At 43.9% G+C, this 26,216-nt stretch overlaps 1 protein-coding gene across 4 annotated transcripts in view; it reads right to left on the reverse strand.

The window, feature by feature from the left end:
- JAZF1 (JAZF zinc finger 1) overlaps positions 1-26,216 on the reverse strand; it is a 417,486-nt gene that overhangs the window by 261,698 nt on the left and 129,572 nt on the right. The gene's annotated exons all lie outside the window — the stretch shown is intronic.

Genomic DNA, 26,216 nt, shown 5'->3' on the forward strand with positions numbered 1-26,216 from the left:
CTGTACTGCTGCCCTCCTCACACAGAAATGTTCCATCCTTTTCTGATCACACTTTTTATCTCTTAAATGTCCAAAACAAATCAAAACTTCATCAGATATGTTGGGAACAATAGATGACCAGAAGACTCTATGAATAGGACTACTGTCCAGAAGACTTAATACGTGGATGGCCAGCTTAAAGGGAACCTGAAGTGAGTGGAATATGGAGGTTGCCATCTTCGTTTCCTTATAGCCAATACCAGGGGCCCGGCTGTCATGCTTTGCTTTTGGCTTTAGTTGTTAAAAGTCACACACCTGCAACAAGCATACAGCCACTGGTGCCAGACAAAAGTCAAAGCATGTGACCAGCATACTCATTCTGGGCCAGTGACTTAAAGAGGAGCTGTTAGGTATAAGGTCTCAGAGAAAAAACAACATATTAGTAGCTAAATATTGGCTGTACTTACATTACATATGCATTTCACTATATATTAATTAGCCATGTGGCTAGGAACAGAAGCGACTCATGTATACTCTAACCGAACATGTGCACTGTGAACAGCACATTGATTTTTCAGTGCTGTGAGTTTAGGCTGCTGTTACAAGCTGCTGTAACATGAGCCTGTAACTTCCCACTGTGAATGCAGCCTTAGGGCGGCATAGGGAAATGAAGGGGAGGACCAAGGGAGTGCACTGGGGAGAAGAAGCAGTCCCAGAATGTTTTGCAGTATCTGTTATGCGGCCTGCCGGCCTACTTAGGAGCTTGGGAATACAGAGCCTTGCTGTTCAGCACACATCAAAAGTAAGAGAGATTTTTAACTTCAGTATTGCCTTTTTGGCTTCCTTCTAAACTGTTTAACACAGGAGAATAGAGGTTTAAATTGGCTTTTGCAGCCTGAACGTTACTATTTAAAGTATCAGAGGCAGAGCACCCGCACAGCAGGCAGGCAACTGGCATTGGCCTCAATTCCCTAAGATCATGCTGGAGATAATAAGGCAAGAGAAAACTTACCTCACACAGTGAGAGAGTTATCTTATCTCTTTATTCCTTACGTTACCTCCTCTGTAGTTAATTTACCTCCTCTGTAGTTAATTTACCTCCTCTGTAGTTATTTTTACACGCAGTTAATTAACAGCCTGTCTTTAACTCTGGAGTTATTTTAAGGATTGGAGAGTTAACTTAAAGACAGAAGAGTTAACTTTAGGTTTGCCTGAGGTAAAATGTTTCCTGAATACTACATGCCTTATCACCATGGTAACAACTCTAGAAGAGTTATTAAAGACAGGAGATAAGCTTAGTGAATTGAGGCCAATGCCTGGTAAAGAATGAAGATGGGGACCTCCATATCCCTCTCCCTTCAAGGTTTCTTTAAAGCAAACCTGAGACAGGGGAACGTGTTCTGTTCAAATTAGCTTTTTCCAGTCCCCCATAGCTGTACAGGTCCCTCAGTTTCCTCCCGGTCCTCTCCATCGTGCCACTGTCTTCCTCCAAAAGATGGGCCATCACGAGCTACTGCGCATGCATGGCCTGGGCGCCTCCTTGACCGTTCTCCTGCAGCTCTCATGTGTTATGCGCAGTTTTCTGGTCGGTGAGCTTTCAGAGGGGGACAGAGGCACAATAGAGCAAAACGAGAGGGACATGTAAGGCTGTGTGAGCTGGAAGAAGCCCCACGTAAAATAGAACTTTTGCCGTGTCTCAGGTACACTTTTAGGCTTTGTTCACATCATATCACAAGCGCTGAGCGATTTACTAAGAGTTTTTTTCTCCGCTTTTCAGAGCGCTTCGTTTTTCAATTCCTGACGTTAGTCAGGAAGTGAACTCTTTCACCTGGAAATTAATAAATACAATGTATTTATTCATGAAAGCACTGAGGAAATCACTATACAACGCACATTTTCAAGCGCTTTCTGATTTCCCTATACCTTCCATTGAGCAAAAATGCTCTGAAAATGGTACAGTCAGCGATTCGCTGAGCGGATTGAAAACGAACCGCTCAGATGTGAACTCTCTCATAGGGAATCATTGCACAATCGCTTTCAAGGCGATTCAGAAAATCACTGGCGCTTACAAAAAAAAATAAATAAAACACTCCAGGTGTGAACAGGCTCTGAGCTAAATGTTTCTAATGAAAGTGCTCCCCAAGAAGTCTTGCTGCAGAGATTTTATACACACTACAGCTGCCATCTACCATTTTTTCTTCAAAAGATAGTTACAAGATGTCAGCTGGAACGATTGCTCATCTGTCCTGACAGATTAAATCTTACCGAGGGTATGAAGCTTAAAACATGGCAGCTATTACTTTACTTTTAGTGTCTCTTTGCAGTCATGTACTCTGCCCTAGGACTTGCCTCCTGGCATACTACATATGTAGCCAGCTCGCCAGCGAACCTCTATGGGCAGTCTGGCCGCATACTACTTCCGGGTCACAATGTCCTGCAGTAGTACGCACGCCCGTGTCTGCATGTGTCCTTTAGTAAGCATGCCCTGGCCCAGCCATGCGCATCCCTGATTGCAAAGACAAGACAAGACAAATAACATTTATATAGCGCTTTTCTCCTAGCGGACTCAAAGCGCCAGAGCGGCAGCCACTAGGACGCGCTCTATAGGCAGTAGCAGTGTTAGGGGACTTGCCTAAGGTCTCCTACTGAATAGGTGCTGGCTTACTGAACAGGCAGAGCCGAGATTCGAACCCAGGTCTCCTGTGTCAGAGGCAGAGCCCTTAAGGCGCACACCGCCGGGCCAGGGCATGCGTAATAATGGATGCATGCAGACACGGGCATGCATACTACTTCGGGATATTGCTACCCGGAAGTAGTTCAGGGCCTGCTATTCGCTGCGAGCAGCTCGCGAGCTGTTCGCCTACATCTCTAGTAGCCATATCTCCCAATGGCACTGTGTAGCCAAACTTTTTAATAAGGTTAGGAGTGGTGAGGTTGGTTAAGGTTAGGCATCGGTAGTGGGAGGGTTCAGTGTGAGAATAGGGTTGTATGTATACTGTAGCTGTAGTAAAATATCATATTTTTTTTACCAATATTTTAATATTGTCATTTGCACTGACATAGTAGAATATCGGTCAATTTAACAATATTGTACTATAGTCGGGCGCCCAAATGTCATCAATGCCCTTTTTGCATGAACACGATGGGAAGTGCCAGCTCAGCCACACCTCCTTTCCCAGAAGGCAATGTGGCATAGTGACCCAGATTTTTCTAACCATGGAGCCCAGCAGTGGTCACATGACCATTGCTGAACTTGTAAATTAAGAAATTAAGGATTTATTCTAGAAGCTTAGCCGCCTAGAAAGAGGGGAAGGCGGTCATCGGGTTCACAAAAAGTCTGTCTGGACAGCAGCTTTAAACTAATGTAAACCTATCATGAGAGTCTGTTTAATTCAAACTAATGTAAACCTATTATGATAGAAAAACAGAGGCTTCCATTGCTGACCTTTGTCTGAGAATGGTAGATTCCTGCCTGTCAACGGCTATCATTTAACACGTTTAGCAAGTGCACCACAGCGAATATATATTTTACACCTGAGTTATATTGGTACATGAAATACACATTACGGCAATTCTGCAGCAACTATACAACGAATGGAGAGAAATCTATTTCAACAGGGCACTTGTGTTGGCCTTTGAGGCATTCTGAGGCTTCACACTGAGAGGCCTATTATATCCAGCCACTGAATGCGGAAAGTGCCATCAACAATATGAATGCCACAGCTTTGACTGTTCATGACAGTGGAAACGACAGCCAGGAGGGACAGCAGAGCCCAAAAGCACTGGCGTTCACACCCAATAACGGAGAGGAAAGCAGCCAAATGTTTATGCTCTTACACTACGTTACTTCAGGTTTATGTATTTCAGATTAGGAGCAGGGATACATGTATATTAAAAATAAATGAAGTGCTTGCTTCTCTTGCCAGCCGCCAGGAAACCGGCTTAGAATGAAAGCGCGGAGCCACATCTGGGAATGAAGTGGAGAACACACACTTCTAAATCCTTCTGCAACTTTTTCCCTGTAGCGGTGGCCATTTCTCTCAAACCCCCTATGTCTACTTTGGTTGGTAACCAAAAACATTTCCAAGGCAAAGCAACTCCCTCTTCACATTTCCCAGTGTGTGTCAGCTCTGCATCTGCCAGTAGTAACCCTTTCCCCACTGGCAGCACAAGCAGCACTAGGAGCCTGGGGCTTGGGAGGGGTGACTGGGGAATACAGCCATAGACTGTAAAGTAAAATCCCAGCTTTGTTAAAAAAAAAAATCATACATTTCATAAAGGCTGGATCAGCTGGGCGCGGTCTGAGGCCATTGCTTACATTAGTTTACACTAGTTACACATAGTTTTTAGCACTTGTCCCTGTTGCCTAGCTATTGCTTAATGGTCTCTTTTCTAATGCCTAACCCTAACCTGCCCCAACATAAAGCCCTTTCTAATGTCTAATCCTAACCTCAACACCAATGTAAACACCTTTCTAATACCTAACCATTACCTTTTCCAACATAAACCTTTTCCTAATGCCAAACACTAACTTCACACCCTCCATAAACCCCTTCCGAATGACCAAGCCCAAACTCAACGCCAATGTAAACCCCTTTCTAATACCTAACCCTTACCTCCTTGAACATAAACCCCTTCCTAATGCTCAACATTAACCTCACACCCAACATAAACCCCTTCCGCATGAGTAACCCCAACCTCACCACCAAAGTAAACCCCTTCCTAATGCCGAACCCTTACCTCGCTCTAAATTAAACTTCTCCTAATTCCAAGCACTTAGGATTAATCCAAATCATTACAAAACTAGTTAAAATCGTGATCGCATCACGCAAATATTCCAATTACAATCTTCTTTGAGGAAGGGCCCTTATGGATGTTGCTAGAGGATGGGGTAGGGGCATACATGTAAAAAGGTTGCTGGTAGATTTGGGTGCAGGGTGAAGATGAAAAACGGCTCACCCTGCTACTGCAAATTTCCCAGGGGCATAAATTACTATTCCCCCTTCAGGCCACCATGAGGAAAGATGCAATTCGGCTGTTAGCTATTGCTGGCACTTGAATTGCCCTGTTTTTTGTCGTAATTTGGGCTCCATCTTTTGCCGGCGCCCAAATTACCCTGTGAGCGGCGCGCTATAGCCATAATTCACATTACAGATTATGGTGGTGCTCAAATGTCCGATGCCCTTTTTACCTGTTTCGGGGGTAGGGGGTCAGTAAGATATAGATGTTAGGAAGGTAATGTGTGGTTAGTGCTATATGTGAAAAAGGCGGTGTTAATGTTGAGGTGACAGCTAAAGCTAGGCATCAGAAAACGGTAATCCCTGGGAGGGGGTTAGTGTTACAAAGGGGCTTTCCCATTAACAGAATCAGTTGTGATTAGGTTATTGATGTGGAATAAGGAAGGCAGCAATAACATAGCTGAAATGTGTGTCACATACTAAAAGCACTATCAGCAATCATACTCGGTGCCTGCGCCAAATACAGCAGTGCAGAATACTTATTTACCTCACAAAGCACCTCTTGCAGGCCTGTCTGACAAGGACGCCAAACAACAGAATAAGGATACCTTTGACCACGATTATTACACTGCAAGCGGAAAGGTACTTATAAAAGCTTTCATTTCATACTGAATAGAGTGCAGTGCTAGTTCCTCCCTTACACAGAATATGGTCACATGCATGGATTTGCAAACTCACAGGATGACATAGCTGAGCTCTGTGAGCCATTTGTTTCACTGTGACTCAGAGGCTTAAATCAGACCTGGCTTCCCTATGAAATTTATTACAAGTGGATCCATATGCTGCTCAGCTCCTCTGCAGTGTGTCGGCTTCATTACAGATTATAAATTACTGCAGTTTGGGAGGAAATTTGTCAAACGTTTCACCCTGTTTACTGATCTGTGTTATTCCTAACTCTGGTTTTATGACTGGTCAGTAAATAATGGCTATTTATGAGTCATAAAAAGGTTTGGCTATAAGAATAGGTGGTAAAAGCAAGGTAAGCGCAGACCTGACGTTGGTGCGTTTCAGAGAGGTTATCTAAGGTTCGTACAAAGCTCAGCTCAAACTGCAATAGAGGATGAAAAACCTCTGCTAAGCTCGATTTCACCCCAAATTGGACATAAACATTCCAGTGTGGTTTCATTACAAACCTTTTATTACAGTTATTTTATAGCCTGCTTTTCTTCTACCACATCTCTTGGTAAAAATGGAAAATAGGGGCCACAGACAAGGTTAAGGACAAAAGTTAGTTCCCTTTGCAGAGAGGAATTCTGTCCCCACAGGTGTCAGGTTAAAGTGGACCTAAACTCTTCCACAGGAGAGAAGGAAAACAGAGAGAAACCCACCCTGTATGTACAGTGGGTAGCAAAAGTATTCGGCCACCTTGAAGTTTTCCACATTTTGTAATATTACTGCCACAAACATGAATCAATTTTATTGGAATTCCACATGAAAGACCAATACAAAGTGGTGTACACATGAGAAGTGGAACAAAAATCATACATGACTCCAAACATTTTTTACAAATAAATAACTGCAAAGTGGTGTGTGCATAATTATTCGGCCCCCTTTGATCTGAGTGCAGTCAGTTGCCTATAGACATTGCCTGATGAGTGCTAATGACTAAATAGTGTGCACCTGTATGTAATCTAATGTCCGTACAAATACAGCTGCTCTGTGAGAGCCTCAGAGGTTGTCTAAGAGAATATTGGGAGCAACAACACCGTGAAGTCCAAAGAACACACAAGACAGGTCAGGGATCAAGTTATTGAGAAATTTAAAAGCAGGCTTAGGCTACAAAAAGATTTCCAAAGCCTTAAACATCCCACGGAGCACTGTTCAAGCGATCATTCAGAAATGGAAGGAGTCTGGAAGGAGTATGGCACAACTGTAAACCTACCAAGACAAGGCCATCCACCTAAACTCACAGGCCAAACAAGGAGAGCGCTGATCAGAAATGCAGTCAAGAGGCCTATGGTGACTCTGGACGAGCTGCAGAGATCTACAGCTCAGGTGGGAGACTCTATCCATAGGACAACTATTAGTCATGCATTGTACAACGTTGGCCTTTATGGAAGAGTGTCAAAAAGAAAGGCATTGTTAACAGAAAGCATAAGAAGTCCCGTTTGCAGTTTGCCACAAGCCATGTGGGGGACACAGCAACCATGTGGAAGAAGGTGTTCTGGTCAGATGAGACCAAAATGGAAATTTTTGGCCAAAATGCAAAACGATATGTGTGGCGGAAAACGAACACTGCACATCACTCTGAACACACCATCCCCACTGTCAAATATGGTGGTGGCAGCATCATGCTCGGGGGGTGCATCTCTTCAGCAGGGACAGGGAAGCTGGTCAGAGTTGATGGGAAGATGGATGGAGCCAAATACAGGGCAAACTTGGAAGAAAACCTCTTGGAGACTGCAAAAGACTTGAGACTGGGGCGGATGTTCCCCTTCCAGCAGGACAATGACCCTAAACATAAAGCCAGGGCAACAATGGAATGGTTTAAAACAAAACATATCTATGCGTTAGAATGGCCCAGTCAAAGTCCAGATCTAAATCCAATCAAGAATCTGTGGCAAGATCTGAAAACTGCTGTTCACAAACGCTGTCCATCTAATCTAAATGAGCTGGAGCTATTTTGCAAAGAAGAATGGGCAAGGATTTCAGTCTCTAGATGTGCAAAGCTGGTAGAGACATACCCTAAAAGACTGGCAGCTGTAATTGCAGAAAAACGTGGTTCTACAAAGTATTGACTCAGGGGGCCGAATAATTACGCACACCCCACTTTGCTGTTATTTATTTGTAAAAAATGTTTGGAATCATGTATGATTTTCGATCCACTTCTCACGTGTACACCACTTTGTATCGGTCTTTCACGTGAAATTGCAATAAAATAGATTCAAGTTTGTGGCAGTAATGTGACAAAATGTGGAAAACTTCAAGGGGGCCGAATACTTTTGCAACCCACTGTAGCTGTTAGTAGAAAACTGGTAATGTTTACCAATATTCTACTATCTCATGGCCCATACTCACGGGCAGCATTTGCGGCCTGTCGCCAGCACAGGTGAGCGTGTGGGCGACAGGCCGGCGACAGCTCCTCGCCAGGTCCCTCCGCGTACACACGCGGAAGAGGGACCAGCGGCGCGACGGAATCTGTCGCCGACGTTCCTCCTCCCCCCGGCGGAAGCTCCGTAGACTTCAATGAAGGTTGCTGTCGCTAGTCCGCGTACTCACGCGGGCTAGCGACAGTTGCGGCGGAGTTGCGGCGGCGACTGTCACCAGGCGATTGACCGCGCCAATCGCCTGGCGACATCAGCGACGGGCGACGGTTCGGGGTGCGCGCCCGTACAACGGCGCATACTCATGGGCGACCTGTCGCCGCAACACGCGCGCCCCACGTGTTGCGGCGACAATTGTAGCCCGTGAGTATGGGCCATTATGCTATGTATAGTGCAGTGATGGCTAACCCTGGCATTTCAGCTGTGGTGGAACTACAAATTCCATAAGGCACTGCAATACTCTGCCTTCCTGAGTTATGTTTAGAGCTGTCTGAGGCATGTCGGGATTTGTAGTTTTGTCACAGCTGGAGTGCCAAGACTAGCCATCACTGGTATAGTGGAATATCGTTAGTGTTACTGATCTACTATCGTCTGTCTCAACCTACTCTCACACTAACCTCTCCTGCATCTATGCCTAACACGAACCTACACCCTATCTATGGCAAACTCTGCTATCTACTACAGAGTTCTGCTATAATGTAGTGCATATATCAGCCGCAATGAGGCTCTGCGCCATCGCTACAAAGCTCCCCTACTATGTAGTGGAACTTCCCCTTCGATATTTTCTCAGGTGCTTCCTGCACCCAAGTTTACATGAAACCCTGTAGCTATGATTACTACATTTTAATATGGGCGCCTATCTCAGTGCTCATTTCCTAGCGCCCAAACTTACATATCTCCCTAAGGATTATGATGGCATAATAAAAACCACTGTTTCAAGCACATTTCTGACTTTGGCTTATTTAGAAGCATCAGGCATAGGTTGTCATGCTTTCCATTGTGACGGATAGGAAATAATGTTACAGGGCTTAAATAGGAAACGGGCTAGCAGATGAACAAGGAAGGTAATGATTGTCTGTGAGGCAGAGAGACCAGAAGCCACTTAGCAAATGTGTGCTTTCCTTCTCCTCACAGAAGCCGTGTAGTAAACTGACACATGTCTGGTGTAAAGGAGGGGGGCGCTGGGATCCAATTCACAAGCCTTCCTCCTCAGGTGGTCTTGTACAGGCCATAAGCAAAGGGGGGTATTTTCCACTTCCCAGTATTTCTCCAGTGACCAGTTTTCCTTTATTATAAAATCCTTACAAAATAAAGTATAATTTGAAAGTTTTGGCAGTTTCTGCTCAGAGGGGACCTATTACAGTGAGTCGGCAATAAAATGTTGGATTGAAATGTTGATGTCTGCTTATCAGAGCTAAAGGGATCTTTCGTTTTTTTTTCTATCATTCACACTCTAGCTCATAACCGGCCCCATGTAGAAACAGGACTATTGGATAACACATTAGACAGGACAAAAATGAAGTAATGTCCTGTGAAGTATAATAATATGCAGTAGTCAGTATAAAGCTATTTGTCTAAAAGTGCCTATCGTGCTCTGTCTACTTTTTGCCACTTATGCTTAAAGAGGAACTGTAACAAAAATGACAATGAATAAAATTGCTTATTGTTTACAATATTAATTTATAGATCATCTAGTCAATGTATGCCGATTGTAAATCTTTCCTGTCCCTGATTTACATTCTGAAATTGATCACAGGAGTTACATCTTTAGTTCTGCCAGATGATCTGTACAAAATGTTTGTTTCCGAGAGATCTTTGTACAGAGGGAGATACTGTATGCTTGGCAGTTGGAAACAGCTGTGTTACACAATGCAACAAGGTTAACAGACAGCAAACTGTCAGGATCTTGGTCATGACATCACAGTGTGGGAGGGGTTTCACCAGAATATCAGCCATACAGATGTCCCTGATGATCCATTTAAGAAAAGGTAGACCTTCCTCACGGGAAAGGGGGTATCAGCTACGGATTGGGATGAAGTTCAGTCCTGCATTAAAGTTCCTCTTCAATGTAAATAATTGTATCTATTCCCACTTTTTTTTTTCAGAATTCCAGAGTTTTATTTTCTTAAATAAAAAAAAGCCATTACTTCATAGTCCTCCTTCTGGATCTATCATCTCAATTTGCAACTATAGACCACCCCCTCTCCTCCAGACACGGCCATGCCTTTGTATAAAGGACCTTGCTCTTTGTTCCTTCTATCTCTCTGAAACGTCTTAAAGTGGAACCGAGATAAACTTTTACTCAATGCATAATTGTGTTCGTTTCATATGGTTTATAGGGCATTCCTCAAGCCAAATACTTTTTTTGTTTTGTTTTAATACTCTAATTCCCTATAAACTAAACAAGCCTCACCCACAGCTCCTTTTGTGCCTTGGCACTGTAGCAAGGGCTTATGGGAGCTCAGTCTGGGCAGGAGGTTACTAGCAATTGATTTCAGAGGCAGAGGGGAGAAGGGAGGAGGAAAATTACCATAGAACCCCAATGGGTGGCTAACTTAAGAGTGGTGGGAGGTGCCCGATGTAAGCAATAGGAGACTATATCTGTATAGATTATTGTGACTAACATTCAGATAGAATAGTATTTTTATTGAGCACTAGGACAACGAGTTTCACAGCTGATAGCCGCTTCATCGGGTCAATAGAGTGCCAATGCCAGCAAAAAGATGGGGATGACGGGCGCATAAGAATTGTAATTTGTAAAAAAACAAAGCTGGCAGTTTAGCAACAGTTGTCAGATATATTGTAGATTCTTAAAGAGGAACAGTCACATAGCAGTAAATTATTCAGGATACCCACTTTTACATTATATCTCCTAGAATTAGCATCGGGAACACTGGTTATAGCTATTTATTGCTGTATATTGGTATGTACCTCTGCCCTCCCACTGAGACCCAGCCTAGGCTGTTTATTATGCAGAATTCACCCCTACCCCAGAGCATTCTAGGAAATCAGAGACCTTTTGTACTGGCTTTAGAACTCTTAGTAAACAAACATTCTGTATAGCTCACCTACCACTAATAAAGATGTAGCAGCCTGTGATAAATTTCAGAAAGTAAATGAGGGAGAGGAAAGATTTTACAATGGGCAAACACTGAGTAAATAATTTATAAATGAATGTTGTAAAAAAACAAAAACAAAAAAAATAATAAAAGCAATTGCATTCATTGTGTTGTTTTGACTATAGTTCCTCTTTCATATGTAAACTGCTAAACTAACCTAAGTATTCAAAGTCAAACTCTCTAATGGATAACATCATATAAAAGGTTAATATCACAATAACGTGTGTCGTAGGTGAAGGGAGGGCTGAGCAGCAGCGGACATGAATCATGCTGGAGTCTAGTGGTGTCAAACCACCCCTGTCGGTAACATAAAGGACAGGCAGACAGTCTGTCTCGCACATCCTCATTTTGCTTAAGGTTTAGGATCCATAAAACTACCTCAGTGTCATTCTCTGTCTCCATTGTGCACATTATTATTCATACGTGAAGATTCTACGGCTACCTTCAAGAGAAAGCAAAGGCAAACTATTGTCGGTTTCTTTTTTTGTATTTTTGTTCCTACTGAATCTTTAACAAGCGATTTATGGTACTGTGACACTAAAACATTCGTCATTCAAACGTACACTGGGCAATCTAGGATGACCATTTCCTGCTTTCTTAAAAGACAAAGCATTGACTGATAGGTGTTCAGAAACATTTCTTAGGCTTCACGAAGGATTTTGTACTGTGGGTTGAAATATGAATAAAGTGGAGAGTGTAAAAAGGTATTCAGCCAAAAATGTTTCCAGTATTGGGCAGGGTGAGGAAGGATTAGAAACCAAAGTCACATTTGAATTGCTGTCTGTTCTCACCAAAGCAATACCCATTCAGTTTATATATCCAGTGACTTTATATAACAAGACAGGTCCCTTTAGCAGGGACAATGACAGCAATAAAGCTGGGTAAGGTGTTTAAAGCCCAATCTACACGATACGATTCTTTGTACGATTCGATTACGATTCTATTTAGGATCCAATTAAATCCAACATGTCCGATCGGGATTCGATCGAATTGCATCGAATCGAATCCCGATCGGACCTGTCGGATTTAATCGGAACGTAAATAGAATCGCACAAAGAATCGTATCGTGTAGATGGGGCTTAACTCTTGTTTGTGGTAGAGACCCTCCCTCCCTTTCCATCACTGGATACCTGATGCACTACATTTTTCTCACACCTTATTTCTCTTTATTTTTTACATGTGCAAACCTTATCAATAATCAGTAAGTAAAATTAAATACTATAAATGTAGAGGTGGTGCTGCTTTTGCTGCCAGGCACCAGAAAGTTAAGGTGCCTATACATTACTACACATTACTACTAAAGATTTGATTGTGAATATGCAGATTATCTCTTTATGCCACTGAAAGCAAGACTGCACATCTAGAGCCTCTGGTGTATATTTTACGGCCAGAACCCGAAGTGTGGCCACTTCGCAATTTGGCCAGCCACTTCGGGTTCTGGCCGGCCAATGTGCGTAGTGGCCGCAGCGCAGCGGCCAATGTTAGAAATGGAATGTTTACACTAAGCTACAATGTATTTTACGGCCGTCTCGCTGCGGCCAAATGTATTCGAAGTTGGTTAATTTAATGAAATATAGCCGGCGGCAATGTAATAGATGAAGCCGCTGGCTTTAGCACTGCCTCCTCTCCTCCGTCTCTTTCCTCTCCCTGCCTCCTCTACAATATACGGAGCAGCCGGCGGGGACACGCGTGTCCCCAAGAGTCGTTCGTCGCGGCAGGGGAATCCTGCCGTTCCTGCAGCCTCCCTGCTCTGCTTCCCCTGCCGCAACGAACAACAATCCGGGACACGCATGTCCCCGGCTGCTCCGTATATTGTATAGGAGGCAGGGAGAGGAGAGAGGCAGGGGGGAGGAGGCAGTGGGAAAGCCGGCGGCAATGTAATAGATGAAGCTGCCGGCTTTCCCACTGCCTTTCATTAAATTAACCAACTTCTAATACATTTGGCCGCAGCGAGACGGCCGTAAAATACATTGTAGCTTAGTGTAATCATTACATTGCTAACATTGGCCGCTGCGCTGCAGCCACTTGCACATTGGCCAGCCAGAATCCGAAGTGGCTACACTTCGGGTTCTGGCCGTAACATATATAGTAAACCTAGTTTATCACAGAGACCTTCTGTTTTAGGAAGGCAAAAGTACATTTAGCTTTGTTTTTGAATAGAGGGCTTTTTGGTTTCTTAAGGTGCGTACACACGCACTACGGCGCCAACGACAGGTCCGTCAGACCCGGCGGATCGTTCAGAAACAGCCTTATCAGTCCGACGACGCGCGCTACTGTCGCCTGAAAGTCCGCCCAGTGAGAGGGTCTGACGGACCTGTCGTTGGCGGCCATAGTGCGTGTGTACGCACCTTTAGCTCTTTATACTGTCTTAGTGGTTCTGGGTGGTTCACTGTGAGCTACCTAGGAACAGCAAAGTCCCCGATATCCGGCACCGGCGGGGATCGCCTGATGCCGGATATATGCGCTTGCCGGTTGCTTGAGCAACTGGCTGAAAAAGCACAGACTTTCCCCTGCAAATACTCACCGAGTCTCCAGCGATGTCTGGCAGCCCCCCCACACACACCTCTCCATGGGTTCAGAGTGGTTTTCTGGCATCCTCCGTGTACGCAAGTGGGCAAGTCACATGACCCAGATCGGGTTATGTGACAAGCAAGCTTCCGTGCACCGCGCCGGAAAGCCACTAGGAGCACGCAGGGAGGTACGGGGAGACTGGCAGACATTGCTGGAGTCCCTTAGGGCCCGTTCAGATCAGAAATGCGGATGGCCATGCGTGCGGAACGCGTGCGGACCGCAACGCGTACGAACGCATGGCCATCCGCGTTTGTGTGAGTTGCGTGGCCGATCCCATCACTGAAAAGTGAATGGGACAGCCACGCGTTTTTGCAAAATCTGCGTGCAGCATGCGTTCCCGGACCGCACAGGTCCGGAACGCATGCAGTGTGAACATCAGACATTGCACTCTATGCAATGTCTGATGTCGTGCGTTTTGGCCACCTGCACGCGTTTCCAAAACGCGCCTGGAAACGCGTGCAGTGTGAACGGGCCCTATTTAAAATGCCTTTAAAACCACCTGAAATGCCTCAAAGGTGCAGCCCCTGTCATCCCACGGGCACGCTGGTTAGTTGAGACTTCCGGTTGCCTGAATTTCAGAAAACGGGGACTTTGCTGTGTTTCTAAGGTGCTTCCAGACCCCCACAGTTGAAATGTATGCGTTGTTTGGGTCGTCCAGTGACATTGCAGCTTGCTCCATATCTTGCCAATTTCATTGGCTCCTGACCCCATGATCTCTGTGAGCCAATCACAGTGATCATACAATGTCTGGTCCTTAAAGGGCCAGCGACTGTGGGTATGCAAAAGGTTGATGATATGATCATAATCCACATCATAATGCTATTTGTAGTGTTTGAAAGAGTGGAAGCATGGTGAAAATAGGGATGAATGCTGGCAGTATGTAGATGCTTCCAGTATGATGGTGATTACCTACAAAGGTTAAAATCAACAGCACAAATATTGGTTCATTATAAAGGATTTGCTAAAGTAGACCTACACCCACATTAGGCTGTCTAATCTAAGAATCTATTCTGATTTTCATCTAGGTGATAATTTTTCTTAAGGGGCCCATACACTGGTCGATTTCAGCTATCGAATCAATCGATCGGAAATAGATTCTATCGAATCAGCCGATCGATCGATTTGCAGCCAATTTCGTTTTGATCTGACTGGATGGAAAATCGATGGCCCATTTAGTTGCATTGGATCTAATGGTTCAATAATGCATTTAGATCTATATCAAATAGACTGAATTCTGAAATCTATTGGAAATCTGTTCCTAGTGTGTGGCACATATCAGATAGATTCCTGTCAGATTTGACTTTACCAGCATCTGACAGAAATCTATGTGATGCTCGAATCTGCTGCAAATCTAGAAGTGTATGGCTAACATTAGTTCATTGAGCTTTTGTTGTTAAACAATAAAACGATCAATAATGCAACACACGTGCATTATTTATTTTACAATGTTTTAAAGCTATTGCCATCCAGTATGAACAGTGTAAACCAATACATTGTGTTGATATGGTAAACATGCTGCAGTCTGTGCTGAACTGTACTTGAATTACAAACTTTGAAGCCCTCCCCACTGATTATATAAAGTTACACTGATTTTAATCTCATTAGCACATTGCCTGCTAAAGTGCTGATAACACGTGAAAACACTTACCTTGTATACACATTATATAATAGTTATTTGAAACGTCCGACAAACTACTGATTTTGCCGTTTTTTTGCCATCATGAAAATATAGCTGATCATAGTGTTGAGCTCACGAGTAGTGAGCTATTTGAATTCTTGATTAAAATGAGGCTTGATTGCCTCAGGTGTGTGGTTGGGAGAGAGGGGGTTGCTTACCCATAAGTCCGCGGTCCTCTATGCTTTCCAAACATCTTGCACGCGTCCTATTGGACACGTTGCAAGACTCACTATGCGCACTTCCTCCTTCAAGCCAAGAGGACGCATGCAAGACGTTTGGAACACAGAGGACCACGGACTTATGGGTAAGTAACCCCCTCTCTCCCAGCCGCACACCTGAGGCACTCAAGCGTCATTTTAATCATGGATTCGAATAGATCACTACTTGTGAGCTCAACACTAGCTGATCGACAACGACAAGCTACCGATATCTGGTATTCTATCTGAACAAATCAATTCAGACGAAAATCGATCAGGTATTGCTGTCGGCCAGTGTGTACAAGTAATTCAAACGACATTGTTCCGGAGCACATGTCACTTCCCCTTGTGTTTTTAAACAGCAACTGTTTTGGAATATTAATGTGAGAACAAGTTCATTTATACTACAGTACTGGTTATTTATTTTTGCTGGGTAATGTCGCTTGTGTACAGATCTTTAGTATAGGCATAGGACTGCTCCTGGCTCTACCTGAAGCACTGCAACTCTACCTGGATGAGATGGGCAAAAGGAGGGAATGGAAGTGCAATAGAAAGGAGCATTGCTGCAAGCCTGCCTCTTCCTGTCCCAAAATTTGACTTTAGTTGGAAGTTGGCACAGTTAAAAAAAAAGATTAGTAATTAGCAGAACCAGGGAGGGACAAGGAGAGAAACAGACAATGCAAAGATGTAGCTTTACCTCAGGAAGGGTGTACTTTAACAAAAAATCCTCACAATGCAAACAGAACTGAACAAGGCGGAATTTCTCCCCCCCCCCCCCCCCCCACACTAAAAATGGAATGTCCCTTTGAAAATAAAGTGATCATCTGAGATTATTAAATTTACCTTTAAGGTGCCCATTAACGGTACAATCTTCCCGACGATCGATCAGATAGGGTATTCATGGTGTCAAGTGATCGTCTTATGGAGAGTTCCATTGATCCAAAATTATGAATTATTTTTTTAGTCTGATTGGTTTGCTCATCATCTTCCCCTCCATAAGTAGACCCAAACAATCATTTATGATTGATCACAATGATCAGATCGTATGGGCAATCATTCATGAAATTAATTCGTTAATAGGAGAATAATGTCATATTTATTAAATGGTCATCTTTTAGATCATAAAATTAATCCTCTTATCTGCAATAAAAGTCATATCTACAGAAAACTAAATATAATCTTTTGTCTATGAAATTACTACAACTTTAAAGCACCTTACAGTGATTGTCCCAGCACAGCGATGCACGTAAACTCGTAAAGGTGAACATTCACAATACAACTAAAACGATTATTTTTTTTCTCTATACAAATCACCTTAAACTTTTAATAAATGCTTGATTGGCCATGAAAAAAAATGTTTATGTCACTGATCCATACAATGTATTAAAAATAAAAAATATATATTTTAAAAATATATATATATATATATACACATGCGGCCACCTTGAAAGTACACCCTGCACAAGCTGTCTCCACAAGATCACGCTTTGTTTTCTTTTTACAGCCTCCCACTAATAATAACTTCCAGTTCAATCTACAAAATAAATAATATATATGCAAATCCACCACATCTATATTCCACACTACCAGAAAATGAGTTGGGTGCCAACAGAATGTTTTATAGTCAGGCGCTTTTTAACTATAAAAAAAATTCAATTTCCTTTTCGAAAGTATAGGCGTTATTAAAAATAAACACTTGACAATTTACTGGTTTTGGGTTACCAGGCTTTCCAGAGAGCGAGGCAGCATCATGACAAGAGTGTAATGGAGGAAACATTGACAGAGCGCTGCAGAAACTGCTCTCCTGTAATGTGCTGAATACCACACTGGTAGTTCCAGGGCAGACGGACCGTGCTTTTCATCCCCCTCATATATATTATAGCATCCCTTACACTTCACCTGTTTCATCGTAAAAGCTGCTCTCTCCATGTGGAGAGGAAAACTAATGCTTATTGTGTAAAATCACACTGGAGTCCTATATATTACACACACACACACAAACACGGGACTGTAGGTTCGTTCTTAACCTAAATTCCTTCTTAAATCGAAACACTGTGCCATCTCTGTCTCCTGTACCTTCTCTATGCCGCCCTTGGTCTTCAGTGCCCCACTCTGTGCCAACTCTGTTACTCTGTACCTTAACCACTTCGGGACCACAGTCTTTTCGCCCCTTAAGGACCAGAGCCTTTTTCTCCATTCAGACCACTGCAGCTTTCACGGTTTATTGCTCGGTCATAAAACCTACCACCTAAATGAATTTTACCTCCTTTTCTTGTCACTAATACAGCTTTCTTTTGATGCTATTTGATTGCTGCTGCGAGTTTTACTTTTTATTATATTCATCAAAAAAGACATGAATTTTGTCAAAAAAATGACTTTTTTAACTTTCTGTGCTGACATTTTTCAAATAAAGTAAAATTTCCTATACATTTGAGCGCGAAAGTTATTCTGCTACATGTCTTTGATAAAAAAAAAAACATTCAGTGTATATTTATTGGATTGGGTAAAAGTTATAGCGTTTACAAACTATGGTGCCAAAAGTGAATTTTCCCATTTTCAAGCATCTCTGACTTTTCTGCGCACCTGTCATGTTTCATGAGGGGCTAAAATTCCAGGATAGTACAAATACCCCCCAAATGACCCCATTTTGGAAAGAAGACATCCCAAAGTATTCAGTGAGAGGCATGGTGAGTTCATAGAAGATTTTATTTTTTGTCACAAGTTAGCGGAAAATGACAGTTTGTGACAAAAAAAAAAAAAAAAAAAAGTTTCCATTTCTTCTAACTTGCGACAAAAAAAAATGAAATCTGCCACGGACTCACTATGCTCCTCTCTGAATACCTTGAAGTGTCTACTTTCCAGAATGGGGTCATTTGTGGGGTGTGTTTACTGTCCTGGCATTTGGGGGGTGCCTAATTGTAAGCACCCCTGTAAAGCCTAAAGATGCTCATTGGACTTTGGGCCCCTTAGCGCAGTTAGGCCGCAAAAAAGTGCCACACATGTGGTATTGCCGTACTCAGGAAAAGTAGTATAATGTGTTTTGGGGTGTATTTTTACACATACACATGCTGGGTGGGAGAAATATCTCCGTAAATGACAATTTTTTTATTTTTTTTACACACAATTGTCTATTTATAGAGATATTTCTCCCACTCAGCATGGGTATGTGGAAAAATACACCCCAAAACACATTATACTACTTCTCCTGAGTACGGCGATACCACATGTGTGGCACTTTTTTGCACCCTAACTGCGCTAAGGGGCCCAAAGTCCAATGAGTACCTTTAGGATTTCACAGGTCATTTTGAGAAATTTCGTTTCAAGACTACTCCTCACGGTTTAGGGCCCCTAAAATGCCAGGACAGTATAGGAACCCCACAAATTACCCCATTTTAGAAAGAAGACACCCCAAGGTATTCCGTTAGATGTATGGTGAGTTCATAGAAGATTTTTTTTTTTTGTCACAAGTTAGCGGAAATTGATTGTAATTGTTTTTTTTCACAAAGTGTCATTTTCCGCTAACTTGTGACAAAAAATAAAATCTTCTATGAACTCGCCATTCTCCTAACGGAATACCTTGGGGTGTCTTCTTTCTAAAATGGAGTCATTTGTGGGGTTCCTATACTGCCCTGGCATTTTAGGGGCCCTAAACCGTGAGGAGTAGTCTTGAAACCAAATGTGGCAAAATGACCTGTGAAATCCTAAAGGTACTCATTGGACTTTGGGCCCCTTAGCGCACTTAGGGTGCAAAAAAGTGCCACACATGTGGTACCGCCGTACTCAGGAGAAGTAGTATAATGTGTTTTGGGGTGTATTTTTACACATACCCATGCTGGGTGGGAGAAATATCTCTGTAAATGACAATTATTTGATTTTTTTTACACACAATTGTCCATTTACAGAGAGATTTCTCCCACCCAGCATGGGTATGTATAAAAATACACCCCAAAACACATTATACTACTTCTTCTGAGTACGGCGATACCACATGTGTGACACTTTTTTGCAACCTAGGTGCGCTAAGGGGCCTAACGTCCTATTCACAGGTCATTTTGAGGCATTTGGATTCTAGACTACTCCTCACGGTTTAGGGCCCCTAAAATGCCAGGGCAGTATAGGAACCCCACAAGTGACCCCATTTTAGAAAGAAGACACCCCAAGGTATTCTGTTAGGAGTATGGTGAGTTCATAGAAGATTTTTTTTTTGTCACAAGTTAGCGGAAAATGACACTTTGTGAAAAAAAAAACAATACATATCAATTTCCGCTAACTTGTGACAAAAAATAAAATCTTCTATGAACTCATCATACACCTAAAAGAATACCTTGGGGTGTCTTCTTTCTAAAATGGGGTCACTTGTGGGGTTCCTATACTGCCCTGGCATTTTAGGGGCCCTAAACCGTGAGGAGTAGTCTTGAACCCAAATGTCTCAAAATGACCTGTGAAATCCTAAAGGTACTCATTGGACTTTGGGCCCCTTAGCACAGTTAGGCTGCAAAAAAGTGTCACACATGTGGTATCGCCGTACTCAGAAGAAGTAGTATAATGTGTTTTGTGGTGTATTTTTACATATAACCATGCTGGGTGGGAGAAATATCTCTGTAAATGACACATTTTTGATTTTTTTTACACACAATTGTCCATTTACAGAGAGATTTCTCCCACCCAGCATGGGTATGTGTAAAAATACACCACAAAACACATTATACTACTTCTCCTGAGTATGGCGATACCACATGTGTGACACTTTTTTGCAGCCTAGGTGCGCTAAGGGGCCCAACGTCCTATTCACAGGTCATTTTGAGGCATTTGTTTTCTAGACTACTCCTCACGGTTTAGGGCCCCTAAAATGCCAGGGCAGTATAGGAACCCCACAAGTGACCCCATTTTAGAAAGAAGACACCCCAAGGTATTCCGTTAGGGGTATGGTGAGTTCATAGAAGATTTTATTTTTTCTCACAAGTTAGTGAAAAATGACACTTTGTGAAAAAAACAATAACAATCCAATTTCCGCTAACTTTTGACAAAAAATAAAATATTCTATGAACTCATCATACACCTAACAGAATACCTTGGGGTGTCTTCTTTCTAAAATGGGGTCACTTGTGGGGTTCCTATACTGCCCTGGCATTTTACGGGCCCAAAACTGTGAGTAGTCTGGAAACCAAATTTCTCAAAATGACTGTTCAGGGGTATAAGCATCTGCAAATTTTGATGACAGGTGGTCTATGAGGGGGCAAATTTTGTGGAATCGGTCATAAGCAGGGTGGCCTCTTAGATGACAGGATGTATTGGGCCTGATCTGATGGATAGGAGTGCTAGGGGGGTGACAGGAGGTGATTGATGGGTGTCTCAGGGGGCGGTTAGAGGGGAAAATAGATGCAATCAATGCACTGGGGAGGTGATCGGAAGGGGGTCTGAGGGGGATCTGAGGGTTTGGCCGAGTGATCAGGAGCCCACACGGGGCAAATTAGGGCCTGATCTGATGGGTAGGTGTGCTAGGGGGTGACAGGAGGTGATTGATGGGTGTCTCAAGGTGTGATTAGAGGGGGGAAATAGATGCAAGCAATGCACTGGCGAGGTGATCAGGGCTGGGGTCTGAGGGCGTTCTGAGGTGTGGGCGGGTGATTGGGTGCCCGCAAGGGGCAGATTAGGGTCTAATCTGATGGGTAACAGTGACAGGTGGTGATAGGGGGTGATTGATGGGTAATTAGTGGGTGTTTAGAGGAGAGAATAGATGTAAACAATGGATTTGGGAGGTGATCTGATGTCGGATCTGCGGGCGATCTATTGGTGTGGGTGGGTGATCAGATTGCCCGCAAGGGGCAGGTTAGGGGCTGATTGATGGGTGGCAGTGACAGGGGGTGATTGATGGGTGGCAGTGACAGGGGGTGATTGATGGGTGATTGACAGGTAATCAGTGGGTTATTACAGGGGAGAACAGATGTAAATATTGCACGGGCGAATTGATAAGGGGGGGGTCTGAGGGCAATCTGAGCGTGTGGGCAGGTGATTGGGTGCCCGCAAGGGGCAGATTAGGGTCTAATCTGATGGGTAACAGTGACAGGTGGTGATAGGGGGTGATTGATGGGTAATTAGTGGGTGTTTAGAGGAGAGAATAGATGTAAACAATGGATTTGGGAGGTGATCTGATGTCGGATCTGCGGGCGATCTATTGGTGTGGGTGGGTGATCAGATTGCCCGCAAGGGGCAGGTTAGGGGCTGATTGATGGGTGGCAGTGACAGGGGGTGATTGATGGGTGGCAGTGACAGGGGGTGATTGATGGGTGATTGACAGGTAATCAGTGGGTTATTACAGGGGAGAACAGATGTAAATATTGCACGGGCGAATTGATAAGGGGGGGGTCTGAGGGCAATCTGAGCGTGTGGGCAGGTGATTGGGTGCCCGCAAGGGGCAGATTAGGGTCTAATCTGATGGGTAACAGTGACAGGTGGTGATAGGGGGTGATTGATGGGTAATTAGTGGGTGTTTAGAGGAGAGAATAGATGTAAACAATGGATTTGGGAGGTGATCTGATGTCGGATCTGCGGGCGATCTATTGGTGTGGGTGGGTGATCAGATTGCCCGCAAGGGGCAGGTTAGGGGCTGATTGATGGGTGGCAGTGACAGGGGGTGATTGATGGGTGGCAGTGACAGGGGGTGATTGATGGGTGATTGACAGGTAATCAGTGGGTTATTACAGGGGAGAACAGATGTAAATATTGCACGGGCGAATTGATAAGGGGGGGGTCTGAGGGCAATCTGAGCGTGTGGGCAGGTGATTGGGTGCCCGCAAGGGGCAGATTAGGGTCTAATCTGATGGGTAACAGTGACAGGTGGTGATAGGGGGTGATTGATGGGTAATTAGTGGGTGTTTAGAGGAGAGAATAGATGTAAACAATGGATTTGGGAGGTGATCTGATGTCGGATCTGCGGGCGATCTATTGGTGTGGGGGGGTGATCAGATTGCCCGCAAGGGGCAGATCAGGGGCTGATTGATGGGTGGCAGTGACAGGGGGTGATTGACGGGTGATTGACAGGTGATTGACAGGTGATTGACAGGTGATTGACAGGTGATCAGGGGGGATAGATGCATACAGTACACGGGGGGGGGGGGTCTGGGGGGGGTCTGGGGAGAATCTGAGGGGTGGGGGGGTGATCAGGAGGGAGTAGGGGGCAGATTAGGGACTTAAAAAAAAAATAGCGTTGACAGATAGTGACAGGGAGTGATTGATGGGTGATTAGGAGGGTGACTGGGTGCAAACAGTGGTCTGGGGGGTGGGCAGGGGGGGGTCTGAGGGGTGCTGTGGGCGATCAGGGGGCAGGGGGGGGGGAAATCAGTGTGTTTGGTGCAGACTAGGGTGGCTGCAGCCTGCCCTGGTGGTCCCTCGGACACTGGGACCACCAGGGCAGGAGGCAGCCAGTATAATAGGCTTTGTATACATTACAAAGCCTATTATACACTGTTGCAGCGGCGATCCGGATGCCAGTAACCCGCCGGCGCTTCCGAACGGCCGGCGGGTTACGGCGAACGGGGGGCGGAGCCAGTCCCCGGCGGCTGATCGCGTCACGAATGACGCGATCGCCGCATAGCCACTCCCGCAGCCGCCCCCGCCGATGGGCGTATTGCGGTCGTTTGGGCCCAGACTTTGCCGCCGCCCATCGGCTGGGGGCGGTCGTTATGTGGTTAAAGAGACTCCATAACAAAAATTACATCCTGTTTTTTATCATCCTACAAGTTCCAAAAGCTATTCGAATGTGTTCTGGCTTACTGCAGCACTTTGTACTATCACAGTCTCTGTAATAAATCAACTTATCTCTCTCTTGTCAGACTTGTCAGCCTGTGTCTGGAAGGCTGCCAAGTTCTTCAGTGTTGTGGTTCTGCTATGAACTCCCCCTTCCAGCCCCCTCTATGCACACTGCCTGTGTGTTATTTAGATTAGAGCAGCTTCTCTCTTCTCGCTTATCTTTTACAAGCTGGATAAATCGTCCTCTGAGCTGTCTGGGCTTTCACATAGTGAGGAATTACAGACAAGGGCAAAGCTGTTTGCAGGAAGAAAAGAGCAGCCTGAAACTTCAGTGCATGAGAGATGCAGGGGGAAAGAAACACACAAATGATCTCTTGAGATTCAAAAGGAAGGCTGTATACAGCCTGCTTGTGTATGGATGTATTTTCTATGTGTGGACATACTGTACATCAACCTACTTCCTGTTTTGGTGGCCATTTTGTTTGTTTATAAACAAACTTTTAAAAACTGTTTTTAACCACTTTTAATGCGGCGGGGAGCGGCGAAATTGTGACAGAGGGTAATAGGAGATGTCCCCTAACGCACTGGTATGTTTACTTTTGTGTGATTTTAACAATACAGATTCTCTTTAAGTATCTTGGTTAGTCCCCCTACTGTGTCAGCTCTGTCCACCCCGTGCCCTCAGTCTACTGCAGCAAAATGTCATTTTGCTGGTTAAAAAAAAACAAAACTCTGAATTATTTTTAAATTGTTTTTCTCAAAAACTACAAAGTCTTTAAAAAGAAAAATAGTATCTTAAAAAAAAAAGTTTCACTTACCCAGGGCTTCTACCAGCCCCCTGCCCGCGCCGGTCCTTAACGATCCTCCGGTCCCCACCACGGCTCAATTTCATTATTGCCCACTTGCAAGTCGGCGGCCACTGCGCCTGTGCGGCCAGGCCCCAACGGCAGGAGCGCAAACAAGGACACGCACGGCCAGGGCCACGCAGACAAAGTGGCCGCTGTCAGGCTCAGTCGCCAAAAGCGAAACTGAGCCGCGGCAGGGAACTGGAGGATCGTTGAGGACTGGCGCAGGCAGGGGGCTGGTAGAAGCCCCAGGTAAGTGAAACTATTTTTTTTTAGTTTCAAAAGTTTTTATTGAAGTTTTGTAACAAAACAGGTTATGCAGTAAGGTTGCCCCGATAGGGCCAAGGTTACAATGGTATGCTTGGAGGGTAGAACAATTAAAATAAACTGAGGTTGACATTGGGAAACAAAAGTGAGTTTGTTAAGTACAGAATCAGCAAGGGTAACAGCAGCATTATGCATGTTCGAGCAGTCAGGATAGGAGCTTATATGGTTAAGACCGTGGTTCTTAATTGTTGCGTTTCAGTCAGGGATAGCCATGGCTGCCAGGTTCTGATGAAAGGTAGAGTAGAGTCATTAACGATTGCCAAGAGGCGTTCATTGGTAAGAATATCATTTATAATTTCTTTGGTTTGGGTTAAGGATAGAGTTGATTGAAGCCATTGTCTGGCCAAATGTATTCTGGCAGCCTTGGCTATGTGCTGAGCCAATCGGTGCTGAGGGTATTTCCAGCCTAAACTATTTTTTTTAAAGATACTTCAGGTTTCTTTTAATAGACTATAACAGATCACTGTTCATATGGCAACATCAAATAAACAAATGTTGATTCAGGTAATTATTGGTAACTGTATATCACTTTAAAATATACATTCACCTTTGTTCTGATCCAGTTTTTGTGATCATGCCTGAAGAAGTAACTTACAGTTTTGAAAGCTTGCAAGAAAACAATTTTCACTTCACGAGGATTGCAACAAATAAGGGTGGACAGGCCCTAAACTAAATATTAAAAAACATTTTTCCTGTCCTCACATAAATGTCTTTCCAGCCAGTACATGAGGTGTGGGAAAGGTGGACCCAACATGCTTTGGTCCTTTCTACAAGTCTTAACATTCTTGCTGCATAGTGCAAGTGACAGCTACATTTGAATAATGAAATAATAATCCAGGCCTCAAGTTCAACATTAATAAGAGAGGAAATCAAATGGAGGAACGGATTCTTGCTTTTACTAGACAGTTGCACATATGAAACAGTTTAGCTAATTAAAGAAGCTACTTTATTGATATTGCTTCTTTGGCCACAATGTCAGGCTTTTGTGAAGGTGACTGAAATTAAAGCGGGATTGTCAGCAATAAAATTAATTTCCATTTACCCACTGCTCGATGCTTAATATGCAGCCTGCAACCTGACCCTGCATTGCAAGCATTCCAATCTAATAAGAAATGTTTCTGCTGTAATGAATCTTATCTCAGTCAGCCTGGTTCTATTTGGTACATTGACAACGAGAAGGAAGCTTGTCATCTCCCCTCCAACATTCCTGCTCCTCACTGATTGGCTGAGGGCAATTCAGTGAGCTGCTGAAATACCATCTATGCTGTGTTCACACATGTTTACAAAGCAAGTCAGATATGACAGTGCTGTTTCTACAAGAAAAAAAAAAAGAGTAAGGGATGAATTGACATCATGATTGGCATCAGTCAGAAGGAATAAAATGGAAAATGGAAAATGCCAGGAACAGTTTTCTCTAGATTTACTATATAAAATTCACTGAAATCAAAACGTAATACATAGGTTATGTAAGTAGAACAAGTACTGTATTTTTTGGACTATAAGACTCACTTTTTCTCCCCCAAAAGTGGGGGAAAAAGTCACTGCGTCTTATAGTCCAAATGCAGGGAGTTCCTGACTTGTGAACGCCTGCCAATATGAACCTCCAACCCGCCACAATGTCGGGGACTCCCTGTACTGTGCCCATGCAAAGGAGGACACAAAGGGACATAGAGGAGGACAGAGGCAGAC

Source organism: Hyperolius riggenbachi, chromosome 5 (genome assembly GCF_040937935.1).
Source record: "Hyperolius riggenbachi isolate aHypRig1 chromosome 5, aHypRig1.pri, whole genome shotgun sequence".
In the NCBI taxonomy this organism is placed as follows: domain Eukaryota; kingdom Metazoa; phylum Chordata; class Amphibia; order Anura; family Hyperoliidae; genus Hyperolius; species Hyperolius riggenbachi.